The sequence below is a fragment of the Dendropsophus ebraccatus genome, chromosome 10 (assembly GCF_027789765.1).
Source record: "Dendropsophus ebraccatus isolate aDenEbr1 chromosome 10, aDenEbr1.pat, whole genome shotgun sequence".
In the NCBI taxonomy this organism is placed as follows: domain Eukaryota; kingdom Metazoa; phylum Chordata; class Amphibia; order Anura; family Hylidae; genus Dendropsophus; species Dendropsophus ebraccatus.
This window is the reverse complement of record NC_091463.1, coordinates 79,099,154-79,115,575: the sequence shown is the minus strand read 5'-3', so window position 1 is coordinate 79,115,575 and position 16,422 is coordinate 79,099,154.

The following is a 16,422-nucleotide window of genomic DNA, read 5'->3' as shown; positions in this document are numbered from 1 at the left end:
CTGCTGCTATAATCTGCCTGCACTTGCACTCAGCTATACACACTGCTGCTATAATGTGCCTACACTTACACTCAGCCATTCACACTGCTGTATAGAAAAGTTCCTGTCACTGTCCTGCACAGTTCTCTATTTCTCACTTCCTGATTGGTCCATGCTGAACAACCCCCATTGCTGTCATGTGACCACACAGACCTCTGACAGCAGCCCTGCTTCTCTATTCTAGCCTGTTGTACTACTCTACTGTATTATGGGGATCTGCAGTCCCATCCTGTACATACAAACTGCTGCTGTTTTTCAAGTTTATACACTTACTATACATTATACTCCACATGCTGGAGTAACTTATAATATCACATATTCAGCAAATGCTTGTTTCAATTGTTTTACTTTTTATTCAGAAAAAAAAATCATTATTTTTTGGATGTGGAACCAATTGTCTGCATTTCAAAGATTTCTTACGAAAAAATTTGCTTGGGCTTAAGGTGATTTGGCATGTTCCTGGAACGAATTATGCTTGTCATCCATGGCACCACTGTACATATACACATATATATATATATATATATATATATATATATATATATATATATATATATATTAGTCTAAAGTAGTATTACTCAAATATATATATATATATATATATATATATATATATATATATATATGTATATATATATGCAATAAATTGTACACTAAAAAAACAACTAATAGGCGGGAGCCTAGATCCCTAATGGTGCATTGCATATTGCGGAGCAGACCACAGCCCCTATACTTCCCATCCCCTATTTCCTATCCTCTGTATTTCCTCCCCGTCTTCCTCTCCAGTGTGATGTTAGTGAAGGAGGCGATCAGCCAGGCAGAAGCCCACACCCCTTCTCCGGCCAAGGCTCTCCCCTCCCCAGACTGCACATGCCTGGGGCCAACATCCGCAGAGTGAGGGGAATTTCCCGCGCAATATCTGCCCTCAGTCTCCATGGCACCCGCACAAACACCCGGGGCACGCAGATTGGATGGAATATCTGATAGGGAGGCGGAGAGACTGCGTGTGTTTTCTGTTCCAGCGTGACCTTTCCCCACTCTTGATGTGAGCTATCGCTGTGTGCCATCCAGCCATGTAGTGGGCACATGCACCCTGTGTAACGCACTTCAGACCCTCTATGCATATGCACCATTCATTCCGAGCCGCAGACTATCGAAGCTTCGTTCAGGGTGGAGTCCTTATTAGAAAGCTCTTTTAACTCTTTTCTCCCTGGAGCCCGCAGCTTAGAGGGAATAGACTGTCTACGATGTACAAAGAGACTCCTGTATCAGTATGGTCACTGCCATATGCCATGTATGCTCCTTTCCTATAAAACCGCAGGGAATGTTTATCAAGGCAGCGGCTCCAGTTTTCATTTAAAAGAAAATAATAATTCTTGTGAAGTATCAAAAAAAAACAGAGCAACGTGCAATAGAGCTTCTATACAGAAGACATAGCAAGGAAGAGCGTGAGTGAGCGGCTACAGATCAGACGTGTCACATCTCTGCGCCGTATTCCTTGCATTGATGTTACATACTGGTACCTGTATCTATACATATCCACTAATGGTCTGTCCTTACAGTGATGTTATGCAAGCGGTAGACAACAAGCTACGCTAGAGGCAATACTATAGGGAGCGCAGAGGTAGCGGTCGCATCTGGGTCCTGGCGCCTGAACGGGACTAATGGCCCCTGTGCTACATAAGGAGACAGCAGTAATGTACAGTAAACAACACGATAGGCGGGGGCCCTGCTGGATACTGTACATTAGGGCGCAGGGAGGTTTGGAGGATTTTTTCATAACCTAGACTAAAATACTAATATTAAGCCATTCAGCCCTTTTAACTTGTTTAAAGTTTGGTTTTTCTTAAAGGGGTACTCTGGAGAAAAAATAGTTTTCCAATTAAATGGTGTCAGAAAGTTATACTTTTTAAGTCTTTAAGTACTTATCAGCTACTGTATGTCCTGCAGAAGTGGTGTATTCTTTCCAGTCTGGCACAGTGCTCTCTGCTGCCACCTCTGTCCAGAGCAGTAGCAAATTCCCCTAGTAAACTTCTCCTTCTTTGGACAGTTCCTGACATGGACAGAGGTGGCAGCAGAGAGCACCGTGTCAGACTGGAAGGTATACACCATACAGTAGATATAGGTATTTCCCAGTTCTGCTAAACCCAAATCACTTTTTGAGATATGTTTTAAATCTGGCAATTGTCAGGAAAAGTTGCAGAATTTTCTTCTCATTCTCTTCCTTCCATTTCTTCCTCTATATGCAAAAAAAAACACAATCAAAGAATTGATGCAAAAAAAAAAAAAAAAAAGTTAGAGAAAGTTTTTTATGTCACAAAATTGGTACATATTACTCCCCTCAGTTTTGATGGTATACCTTTTTGAACCCCCAATTTCTAGGAACCTCTTCACTATTTTTGTTGTGGTAAGAATAAGAAAATGAAGAAGAAAATATCATAAAATTCTTCCAGATGGCAGGAGGAGTAATAAATTCTTCCAGGAGGAGTAATATGGAAAGGGACAATACAGAGCTCTAAAAAATAGATATTCTGGAATTGTTATTTCATGATAATATGAGTTTACTGTAAGAGAAACATCAAAGGAACTAACAGGTCCACTTCTGCAGCAGATGAAAGTAGAAAGCCTTTTAAATTTAAAGGAGAACTCTGGCAAAAATGATAATTTGGCAGCAGGCATAGGCAGGAGGAACATAATAAACAAGCACTACCTCTTCCCATACCTCTGCTGTGCTGCAACTAAGGTGTCCGTGAAGTGCTCAGGGCTGTAGCATCTCCTCTCTCCCCCTCCTATCTCTGGCCCTGCTTAAAGGGGTACTCTGACAAAAAACATCTTTCAAATCAACTGATTTAAGAAAGTTATGCAATTTACTTTGATTTAAAAACCTCACATCTTCCAGTACTTATCAGCTGTATGTCCTGCAGGAAGTGGTGTATTCTCTCCAGTCTGACACAGTGCTCTTTGCTGCCACCTCTGTCCATGTCAGGAACTGTCCAGAGCAGCAGCAAATCCCCATAGAAAACCTCTCCTGCTCTGGACAGGAATACACCACTTTCTGCAGGACATGCAGCAGCTGATAAGTACTGGAGGACTTTTAAATAGAAATAAATTCCAAATCTGTATAATTTTCTGACACCAGTTGAATAAAAGCATTTTTCTATGTTCTGGGAGCCCAGATGGATAAATGAAAGTTACCATGTGTCACCTTACCCTAACAGCTAACATGGTCAATTTTAGGGCTTGTTCACATCAGCATTACAATTTACATTTCTATACCCTCTCATAGGAGCAGGACCAATAGTCCCCCTTGACTGTAGTGCGACCCGTCAGGATTCTAGCGTGGTGTCTGTAATTTTTCTGGACATAATAGTTCTGCATGCTGTGAAAGAAGCCGAACAATGGCTGATCAGACCAGGAATGACAAAAAATCAGCTTTGTGTGGCAGCAGCGGATCATTGTAATAAGTATTGATTTATTCATTATCTCTCCTGGTGGCGTCAGCCCCGTGCCTTGGGGTACATGTAATCCTTTTATCTGATCGGCTAAGGTGATACACTGAAATCTCTGGGTGAGGAGTTCTCTATCAATCAGTCATTCGCATGGGGACTAGACTGACAGGACTGAGAAGCATTAGTATAATGTAATAGTCTCTACCTGATACAAAGCTAGTCCTCCCAGCCTAGTCTGACAGCCCGAGTCTGACAGTGCGCTATACAGATAGGAACTGATGAACAGTCCTAAAACTTTCAGCTGGATAGGATGTATGCCGCCAGCTATCTATATGATAGACAAATGGATTTCTCTTTTACTCCATATTATTACCAAGTTTAGAAAATTTGCGGTGTAATGTTCAAAATTTATTAAGGGGGTTTCCTAGGCATTTCACTATCCAGAGGCAGGGACTGGGAGAACAAAAGAAACTATACTCATCCCTCACCTGGTCCAGTGTTGCTGCATGGTCCATAGGGAGAAGCGGCCCAATGACATTACCATATACTGAACATGGGCCGCTGTAACTAAGCATTGGAGCCCAGTGCGGACAGAAGTTTAATGTCAACAAAAAAAAATTCAAAACATACATAATGTTATTTTTTATGTGTTTTTTTTTAGGTTATAAAGGAGAATTTAGGTCAGGTTGTGCCCAAAGATGGCTCCATTAGAGTCCATTAGGTGTTTACTGCATCATTCCCTAACAATGTTCAAGTGGTAACACCAGGCCAGGGTCGGACTGCCCATCTGGCAAGTCGGGCAAATGCCAGATGGGCCAGTGTGCTAAGTGGGCCAGTCCATGAACAGCTTGATGGCTGGTTTTCCCCAGCACAGCACCCTCCCTGCAATTCACAACATAGTAAGACATTGGTTATAGACAGCACAGTGCAGGGGGAGAGCCATCAGATTGGAGTCCTGTATCCAGCCAACTCCATATCCTCCATCTACTAGTTCCCAGGAGGCCAAATTTTCTCATAGTTGCTACAGGTCTGACCTTGGAGGTAAAGGAGATTCCTTATCAGTTCTGGTCAAGGCAAGGGTTACAATCCCTTTCATTCTGGGTACCTTGCTTAGTCTGGCCTCTCCCTATTGACCTGTCTGGCACGGGTGACCCCACCAGGAGTATTACTTCCACCAGCTTAGTTCATTGGAACACTAAGGCACGCAAGCTCCCTCACCACGTCAAGGTAAAGGTACCATGAGGGAGCCCCTCCACCCTAACCCGATTACTCATTCCAACTCTTAATTTACCTGTGCTTTGCTATAATGTGGACCCCTTGCAGAACCCTTTCAAGCCTAGGCCCGCCTCAGACCCCTAAAGTGGACCCTCCGGTCGCCCTTCCGAGCCCAGGGCTGTCCCAGTCTCCTAAAGCAGTCCCTTCCAGCCAAGGCCAGTCCCAGATCCCCAACCCAGACCCTCCCGGCACCCTTCTCAGCCCAGGCCTGCCCCAGCTCTATAGCACAGACGCTTCAGGCGCCCTTCCCAGCCCAGGCCCGTCCAAGCCCCCTAACATGGACCTTCCTGTCTTCCTTTCCAACCCAGGCCCGTCCCAGCCCTCAAACGCAGACCCTTTCATCACCCTTCCCAGCCCAGGACCATCCCATCCCCCCAACCTGGACCCTCCCAGCGCCCTTCCCAGCCCAGGCCCACCCAAGCCCCCTAATGTGGCCCCTTCCCGCACCCTTCCCAGGCACTCCCCAGCTCCCTAAACACTGACCCTCCCTTCGCCCTACCCAGCCCAGGACCACCCTGGTAGGGTAATTATGGACAGTGACATGATCAGTGTATAAACGATACACCTCTCGCCCACCACTGCTCATGCCAACATCCAGGAGCCATTATGCCTCTCCTCCTTCTGTTGACGGCGCTTCATCATGTGATTGGTTGCTATGGGCAACTGGACATGGGCTACTGGAAGACTGCTCGATAAATCTCCCCCTATACTTTCTAATATCCAGTCTGTATAGAGCAGCACAATCTGCCATTGGGGAGGCTGCAGACAACTCCATATTACTCTATGGGCCAGATTAGAGAGCTATGTATGATCTGAATGGCGGCCATATAACACTACAGGTTACTGGCTGCTGTTTCTCACAGATATTCATGGCCGCCATTACTAATGTCACTTGTGTCCTATACAGATCAGTCTTATAAATGTCAGCTAGTTACATGGCCCCCTAACATGACCAGTCTCCCCAAGTGATCAGTGTCCCCCTCCCGGCTGTCCTGTGTGCGGTGTACCAGTAATACTTACCAGTAGATGTTCTGGGATGATGTACCGGGGAGCTGTGCCGTCCATCAGGCGTCTGTGACAGGAGAAATGGGCAGAGAATTGCCCCTGGGACGCCACAAGACTTGTTTACAGGCCCTATTACACAGGACGATTATTGTGCTAACAATTGTTATATCATTCAAATTTAGGCCATAATCTTTACATGTTTTTGCAGTCAATGATCAAATGACCAACGAGAAGTCGTTCATGTGTCATTGATCACATCTTTTGAGCTGACCGTAAAATCGTTGTTAAGCAATCGGTAATTGTTTGCAAATCTTTCAGTGTATGTACAGGCCCTTTGGTCGTTCGCTGGTCGTTAATGGGAATATAATTTCAAAAAAAGTATAATAAATAAGATCCGCGAAGATAGGACAACCGCCATGATTGTAACTAGTGACTATCATTCCGGGTATTATTGTGATCGATTTCACTAGTCATTCACAAAAGCTCTAGTTTTTGATCATATATTGTTAATCGACAAAAAATCGATTTGTCTAATAGGACCCTAAGACCAGTCCATACATAATGACCACAGACAGGATAAATATTCCAATCGTGAATCAGGACTACAGGATCCCAGACACCTTCACCAAATACTGAGAACTCTCAAATGATATCACTAAGGAAAAAAATTCAAGTTATTAATTTTCATAAAAAAAACCCTCAAAACTCTAATAAAAATGAACATATTTAATATTATCGCATCTAGTAAACGCCATTAAAGGGGTTGGCCACTTTATAGTAAAATAGTTCAGTGTAAAGTATTAGTACTCACTCCACTTACTGACAGTACCTCATAGCGCTAATATCAGGTTTCCCTCCTCCAGGCTGTGCTGTCCTGCTCTGTGGTGAGGCTGTCCAAAAGAGGGCTGACATGGAGGAGCATGTGACCATGCCCCACCCCTCACTGACCTCCACTGAGCCTGTATATGTCTATGGAGGACACGGGAGATGAGACAGGGCTCCTCCATGTCAGCCATTTAATGGACAGACTCACCACAGAGCAGGACAGCACAGCCTGGAGGAGGATGTTTGATTCTTGCTCTATGAGGTACACAGGGAGTTTCTGTCAGTAAGTAATGTAAATACACTTACCTATACTACACACAAAACAATTTTACTATAAAGTGGCCAACTCCTTTAAAGGGGGGGGGGCACTGGGATTAAATTTGTTAAATTTATTTTTGGCCCCTCGTGTCCCAAAATCCCACTCCTCCTATAGTAATGAGCCCATCAACTCACACACACATAGTAAGCAATTACAACTATGCTTTTGTTTGTCAAAAAAAGCTGTGATTCTCTGCTGCTGCTCTGCAAACGATGGGCCGAGTTTTTTTCTTTGTCAGAAAACACTATATGTGACACCGGCCTGAGGGAAGAAGGTAATTGTCTCGATAGAGCTCGGGCTGACATCATCCTGAAGTATATCTGTATATCTTAATTAAATGTCTTCCCATGAATATTGATATAGGGCGTTCCACATTTTCTGATACATAATTTAGCGGCCGCCTCTAGACGCTGGCGGCTGATTGGTCTTTGATGTGACTTCTTCACCTTCCTTGTGATTGTTCAATGTCCTCATAGAAGATGTGTATTATGCACCTATACACGTTCTATTGTTTTTATTGGCCATTTCGGACCATTCTCTTATGTATACGTTTAGCTTTAGGGCCCTATTCCAAGGGACGATTATGGTTCAGATTATCGTTAAATTGTTCGAATCTAAACGATAATCGTCTGTTTGAATAGCAGTTAATGATTAACGACCGAACGAGAAATCGTTGATCATTTAATAAGACCTGGACCTATTTTTATCGTTGCTCGTTTGCAAATCGTTTGCATTGAATAAGATGTCGTTCGGTCGTTCGCAGTAGTGACGAACGCAATAGCGACAACAAGACGACCGCAAGAACAATTATAAGTAACGATTATCGTTCCATGTAAATGGGTGAACGATTTCAGGTCTTTCGCAATAGCGGTCGCTTGGATCGTTTATCGTTGACGATTATGCGAACGATAATCGCCCCGTGGAATAGGGCCCTTAATTCAGCTATCCTGTGGCTAGGATACATATTAATCTTGGGGAAACAATTTTAAACAGGCCTTTTTTTCTTTCAAACCAACTGGTATCAGAAAGTTTTTTAGATTTGTAATTTACTTTAAAAAATTTTAAAAATATTACGTTTTCCAGTACTTATCAGCTGCTGTATGTCCTGCAGGAAGTGGTGTTTTCTTCCCAGTGCTCTCTGCTGCCACATCTGTCTGTGACAGGAACTGTCCAAAGCAGGAGAAGATTTTTATGGAGACGTACTACTACTACTCAGGACAGATCCTGTCTTGGGCAGAGGTGGCAGCAGAGAGCAGTGTGGTCAGACTGGAATGAATACACCACTTCCTGCAGGACATACAGCAGCTCATATGTACTGGAAAACTTGATATTTTTAAATACAAATCTGTATAACTTTCTGACACGAGTTGATTTGAATGAAAAAAAAAAAAAAATCACCGAAGTACCCCTTAAAGTCCTTATATATTTACAGTAGACCCCAATACTTTTACTCAGTTTCTCAGTTAATGTCAGTTTTTGCATTGTTGATGTGTCCAGCATCTCCTGCCATTGTGCTCTCTCATCTTTACCATTTTATCCTCGTCTTATTCGCTTTCATTACTTACCACAATCTGAAGGCGCAGAATGATACTAAATGATACTAAAATGCCCGTTTACCTATCTGTGGGTGGCAACTTGTGCCCTCTATGCTGTGAATTCTGGGGGTGGCGTAATGGAAGTCCAGGCAGAAGATGCCTGTAAGACATTGGGATGCACAGCGACCATAGCAGGTGCACGGGAAGTGTATGTCAGGACATGTTCTTGCAGGGAATTTCCCAGAGTCGCTGCCTTCTGCCACAGCATTGCCTCATCATTATGCCATACATTATAAGGCTCCCAGCCTTGTGGTCCCTCAGCTTAACCCTTCATCTGCCGCTCATTACTGGAGGGAAATGTTACAGATGGGGATTTTGGAAACCAGCATAGGATGAGATCATAAGGAAGTAGCGAGGCCTCCTGAGTATGCGAGCATGCTACGTACTATATTCTGCTGAGGTCTACATTGTATCGTATGGAAAATGTATTTCTCTAGTGTAACGGCACATCCATGTTTACACAGAAGCTTGGCCAATGGCCAGAATACACATCTGGGCTGTGCCGTGATTTGGTCGTAAAAAACTCGTAAAAATTGTCTATAATTCTAGTTTTTACCTAATTGTTACTATGGGGGAGATTTATCAAACATGGTGTAAAGTGAAACTGGCTCAGTTGCCCCTAGCAACCAATCAGATTCCACCTTTCATTCCTCACAGACTCTTTGGAAAATGAAAGGTGGAATCTGATTGGTTGCTAGGGGCAACTGAGCCAGTTTCACGTTACACCATGGAGGAGATTTATCAAACATGGTGTAAAGTGAAACTGGCTCAGTTGCCCCTGGCAACCAATCAAATTCCACTTTTCATTTTCCAAAGAGTCTGTGAGGAATGAAAGGTGGAATCTGATTGGTTGCTAGGGGCAACTGAGCCAGTTTCACTTTACACCATTTTAGATAACTCCCCCCTATGTTTGTTAAATCTCCCCCTATGTGTTTATATTGTGTGATTATTAGGCTATCTTGATTAGTAAATGTCGGATAAGGCTAGGAACATTTTTTTCATCAGTTTCCCCCCCCCCCAAAAAAAAAAAAAAAACAGATCGAAACACTAATGCATTTATGTGCATCAGTTTTTCTTTTTAACGTACACAAAAATGTGGCCGACCATTTTTTTTTTGTGTATGTTAAAAAAAAACGGATGGGTTTTCATCCATTTTTTTTTAATAATGGAAGTCAATGGAAAAAAACGGATCAAAACGGATGCACATAAATTTATTCCTTTTTACGTTCGTTTTTTTTTTTACCAAAAACGGATGTAAAAAAACTGATTGTAAAAACGTAGCGTAAACCCAACCTAACAGGAATTTTACTAAATGCAGTCCAACATTTACTAAGCAGTTTACATTTGTTTTGGGGGTTGCAAATTGTGTTTGATGACAAATTTGCAGAACGATTTTTGACTTTTTCCTCATTTCTTGCCAAAATTGAAAAGTGGTGAGAAAAGTGAAGATGATCTCTAAGAAATTTATTAAGAGAAAATGATGATGACACAGACTATACCAGGCAATTTGGGGGGATAAATGAGAAATTGTATAGTAATAATGAATACAGTAGATGGACTCCAGGGAGTAAGGGTCTTATTAGATAAATCGATTTTTTGTTTCCACCGAATAACGATAAACGATTGCAAATGAGCGCTTTTGGGAATGACCTGAAATCATTCACTGTAACGATAGTTGTTAATTATTATCACAATTACAATCGTTTGTACACCGACAAACAATTAGCGAAAGATTCACAGCTCATAAGACGCAATCAACAACATACAAACAAATTTTCCTGCATACACATGGAAAAATAATCGCTTAAATCCGAACGATATAACGATTTTTCAACCAATAATCTTTCCGTGTAACTACTGGAAGTTACTATCTATGCTCCATAGGTCCAACAATAGATCATCTGGAAAAGAGAAGGATGTGCACTGAAATTGGATCTATGATTGTTATATAGATACGCTGAGATAATTTGCCTATTCGCACTGAATTTTGGACATATTTATAAAAGGAAACTCTTATATAAAATAAAATCTTATATAATACCCTTCACCGTATGATGTAGGTTGACATTGTGTGACAGTGGAGGCTCAAGTTGTACCAAATTTTAAAAAATCAGATCACATGGTATAATATAATTGGTGCAAATCACTCGGCTTGTTTAACAATTGTTTCTATCTCATGACTGGTATACTCCCATTTTACTTTGCAGATCTCCCCAGTGTTATTCTAATGTGGTCTAAATCTCTTGTCACTATTTCACTCACAATTGTTTTCAATTGATCACTATAGAGCTTTGGTGATATATGGCCCCCCACTGGTCCAATTCTTCCAGTCCCACTTCCCCTTTATGTTCCTCTGCAAGGGAAGGATGAGGCAGAGTGATCAATGCTCTTGTGGTCCCCTCTTATGTTTACAGACGTCAACCAACAATGAGTGATTGTCCGCAGCCAGTCAGTGCTGCAGTCAGCCAAGTGTGGAGGGCATGCTCAGCAAGGTTATTGTCATCTCTAGTACGATTCTTCACACAGCAGGTTTATAGGAGTGACTACTACTGTGTCCTACAACAGTCCTACTAATGTCTATAGCCCACTAGACAGCAATATATATCAATTCAGTAGACCAATTGTTTCCTTCCCATATGGGTAAATAAGGTTTATAGTCCCACTAAACCCATTGCTTCCTATAAGGGACCCTAATGACTATAGTTTGACTACACCAATAGGTTTTTTCCCCTTAAGGGCCACTAATACCGTGTCCCTCTGAAAATAAGACAGGGTCTTGTATTTTTTTTTTCTCTGAAAAAAGGGTAAGAGTTTTATTTTTGGGGTAGGTTTTTTTTTTTTTACATAAACACCAATCACACAGATTTAGCCGAATCTGTGGACAAGGGAGGCAGGAGCTGAAACTCTAGAACGGGACTCTGAAGCAGGTGAGGAGATTTTGCCCTGCCATGGGGCTCTTGTCCAGGACAGATGGGAGCTATGGTACGCCTATTCTTCTTCTCTGTGATGTCATGTGACATAACCTAGCGCTGGAGGCACTGACTAAGGGTCCTATTCCACAAAGCGATTTTTCGACTATAAACGATCTCAAATGACCGATGTGGCAAACAACCTGAAGTTGTTCACCCAATTACACGTAACAATGATCGTTACTTATGATCATTCTTGCGGTCGTCCTGTCGTAGCTATCACGAAAGACCGAACAACGTCTTATTACACAGAACAATACATAAACGATTGGCAAACGATCAATGAGAAGAAAAGGTCCAAATTCTATCAAGCGACCAACAATTTCTCGTTGGTTGTTTAATCGTTGCCTGGTATTACACAAAGTGATTATCGTTCAATTACAAACGATCTATTGATTTTTTGAACGTAAGGCTATTATTTCAAGCCTACTACAAAAACTGTGCAAAACTAAGCTAAGTCTTATTTTCGGTGTAGGGCTAATAGCTTCACTAGATCAATAGTTTCTTTTCTGTAAGACACTAATGTCTATAGTTTCATGAGACCAATAGCATGGGACATGTATGTCTACAGTAGGCCAATAGTTTCCTTCTATTAAATCGAATGTACCTATTTGCATGAGAATTGTTTTTTTAGACTGCCTTGTTGATGGTGGCGCAGAGATCCTAATGCCGCAGTCTATTATTCAAAATGCCACCAGGTTCCTATTGGCTCTGTTTTTTTCATGTGCACTTCAGCCCGCTCTATGCACTGGTGGTGGGCCCAGCACCCCCAGTGTAATGATATGGAATGATGCGGCCAGATCTGATTCTAACGGAGGTGTGTCACCAAGGGGAGGGGATATCCTTAGACTGGAAGCGCTGGGCCCACCTCCAGTGCATAGAGTGGGCCGAAGTGCACATGAAGAAACTGACGGCAATCTTAAGAACCTGGTGCCGTTTGGAAAAATGGACTGGGATCTCCACACAAGGTAGTGTATAAAAAAAAATTCTCATGCAAATTGATACACTAATGTCTATATCCTTACTAGACCAATTTCCCCTGTTATAGGAGACATAAATGTCAAAAGCCTTACCAGGCCTATAGTTTCCCTCTAATAAGTGACCATGATGTCTATAACCTTACTAGACCAATAATTTCCTTCCCATAAGGGGCCATGATGTCTATAACCATACTAGACCTATAGTTTCCTTCCCATAAGGGACCATGAGATCTATAACCATACTAGACCTATAGTTTCCTTCCCATAAGAGGCCATTATGTCCATAACCATACTAGACCTATAATTTCCTTCCCATAAGGGGCCATGATGTCTATAACCATACTAGACCTATAATTTCCTTCCCATAAGGGGCCATGATGTCTATAACCTTACTAGACCAATAATTTCCTTCCCATAAGGGGCCATGATGTCTATAACCATACTAGACCTATAGTTTCCTTCTCATAAGGGACCATGAGGTCTATAACCTTACTAGACCTATAGTTTCCTTCCCATAAGGGACCATGATGTCTATAACCATACTAGACCTATAATTTCCTTCCCATAAGGGGCCATGATGTCTATAACCATACTAGACCTATAGTTTCTTTCCCATAAGGGGCCATGATGTCTATAACCATACTAGACCTATAGTTTCTTTCCCATAAGGGACCATTATGTCCATAACCATACTAGACCTATAGTTTCTTTCCCATAAGGGACCATTATGTCCATAACCATACTAGACCTATAGTTTCCTTCCCATAAGGGGCCATGATGTCTATAACCATACTAGACCTATAGTTTCTTTCCCATAAGGGGCCATTATGTCCATAACCATACTAGACCTATAGTTTCCTTCCCATAAGGGGCCATGATGTCTATAACCATACTAGACCTATAGTTTCTTTCCCATAAGGGGCCATTATGTCCATAACCATACTAGACCTATAGTTTCCTTCACATAAGGGGCCATGTCTATAAGCTTACTAGACCTATAGTTTCATTCACATGAGGGACACTAGACCATTAGTTCCCCTACCATAAAGGACACTAAGGGGGAGATTTATCAAACATGGTGTAAAGTGAAAATGGCTCAGTTGCCCCTAGCAACCAATTAGATTCCACCTTTCATTTTCCAAAGAGTCTGTGATAAAAAGTTGAATCTGATTGGTTAGTAGGGGCAACTGAGCCTGTTTCACTTTACACCAAGTTTGATAAATCTCCCCCTAATGCCTTATTCACACGTCAGTATATTTTTCCAATCCGCAAATTTCAGTCAGTAACAATCCGCAAATTCAGTCCGTATTGCATCCGTAAAAAAATACGGACCCCATAGAGTTGTATTGGGTGTGTCAGTTACTGTCCGTACTAGGGCCTGTTCTTTTTTTTTTGCGGAACGGATTGCAGCCCAGTACACAACACGGATGTGTGTATGGGTCCATTGAAATACATTGGTCCTATTTTTCTGCGGATCCGCAATTGCGGACAGGAACAGGATGTGTGAATAGGGCGTAAGTCTATACTACCAATTATTTTCGGCCTTCACTTTGAACCATTTGACAACCTGGTTTATTTCTGTACAATATTCACAAATGTAACTAGCCATGGAAACTGACATTTGCGTCTACATTTGATCAAATCGACTCATTCTCAGATATTTTGTGACTAGCGATGTTAAAATTAATTTCAAGTAGTTCACTTCCTTATCTAAATGAAGCAGATAAGAGTATATAACCTTCTTAATAGAACTAAATGAAGAGAAATGTCAGCGGCTGGGTTGGGTCACAGTGACCCTGCTCCGCTATATGAACTGAAAATTTCCCACCGCTTCTTCCATGTGGAAACATGAGCCCCCCTGGCAGATCACACCTCAACCCTGAAAGATAAGAATATGTCAAAAGTTTCTGCTCAGGGTTACTCAGCTTCCTGAGGCGGCAGCAGCAGCGTGACGTGTCGGTGTTTACACATCACATGACTATGCGGAGAGCTTCTCTGCACTTGGTCTTGACCTGCGCTGGTACTAATCACCGAGAAACCCACAGAAACTTGGCAGCGAGCGGCAAGAGATTATTAGCGGAGGATTTTGTGCCCACAAGAGAGAACATGGCAACCTGAGGATGTCTGCAGTGTGTGCAGTGGAGGATAATGTAAAAATCTATGAAGGAAGCTATAAAATAATCAGCATGTCCTTTGTGGTAAGGACTTCATTATTTATTAACCGTGTATACCTCACCGCTAAGATGAGAATATACTAGACCGGGCTCCACAGCAAAATCACAATGCAAGACCCCTGATGCTGCTTTACAGGACCAACTTTTTGCCCCCCTCCCCTTCCTCTGATCACTTGTCTCCTGAACCAGATCCCCCGCACCCTCTTCCTATTACAAGGAAAGATTATCGTGTGTAAAATCGTTATATCGTTGGATAAATTTTCCGCGTTTATAAAGACAACGATCAAACGACTAACAAAAATTTGTTCACGTCTTTCGGTGTATATACAAGTCGTTCGTTCTTCGTTACTATGGCTCGTATACTAGACCATACGAACAATTGTAATTAGGACAGTAACTAGCGACTATCATTCCGTGTATCATGGTTAATAATTTCAGATCATTTGCAAAAGTGCTCGTTTGCAATCATTTTTTTGTCTAATAGAACCTATAGGATGGAGGATAAAACCAAATTGATGTTTATTACCCTGGCAGGGGCTACACTCACTGACATAAGCAATATACATAGAAACATAAACATAGAAAAGTGAGCACCTGTTCCATCTTGTCCATCTGCTCTCATATTATTTCCTTTCTTATAATCTTAGGGCCATTTCACACAGAGTAAAACTGGCGGAATTCCCCCAGCCTCAGTGTCATGCTGGTAGTCAAGGGGTGGCTTGCACGCCTCCGCGTGGAGGGAGGAGGCGCGTGAGCCTCCCATAGACTGCTAGTATGAAACGGAGGCTGGCGGGATTCCACTGCAGAGAATTCTGACAGTTTTATTCCGTGTGAACTGGCCCTTAGGATAGATACATGTTTATACCAGTCAGGTTTACTTTCACTTACTGTAAATTCACCTACCACTTTTGTTCCAAGCATCTACTACTTCAGTAAAAAAAAAAAAAAAAATGTGTTGTTTCTGATCTTTCCCCCCAAACCCTCAGATTATGACCCCTTGTTCTTATGTTAGTTTTTTATTAAAATACAAATTTGTTGGATTAAAATGAATGTAATGATATAAGTAAGTGATTCAAATGCTAGAGCAAATAACCTGTGTACTGGGCACTGTACAACTAAAAAAAAAAAGGTCTAAACCCCTTTTGCCCTGCCATTCCCTCTCAAAATCTGTCAATGTGGGTTTCTCGGTGATTAGTACCAGTGCAGGTCAAGACCAAGTGCAGAGAAGCTCTCCGCATAGTCATGTGTGAACACCTACACAGAGAGGTATGTATAGCAGTGAGCAATCTATCACCAAGAAGTACACTACCCAAAAGTAGCATCTGGGAGTCTTTTTATAGGGTATCGGGAGAAAGCAATGTTCCCCCTCTTGTGGCCTAGTGCCTTATTGGACCACACCTGTATAGACATATGCTGCGTTTACACGAAATGATAATTGGCCAGATCGTATGATTAACGATGTCGGAGTAACGATTTATTTTTTTCATAACGATCAGCGTTTGGACGGTACAATATATCGTACGTAAAATTCTTTTTGCGATCGTTTTGCGATCCCTTAAGGCTATTTCACACATTGGTTAAATCGGCAAACGACTGTTCACACGGAACGATCTGCGATTTTTTTTGTGAATGATAAACGACGATTTTAGAACATGTTGTAAGATCAAAATGGATGATTTCTCGTTCGTCGTTTGATCGTTCGCAGCGTTTACACGTACAATTATCGTTCGAATTAGATCGTTATCGTGCAAATTGGCACGATAATCATTCCGTTTAAAAGCAGCAATAGTAA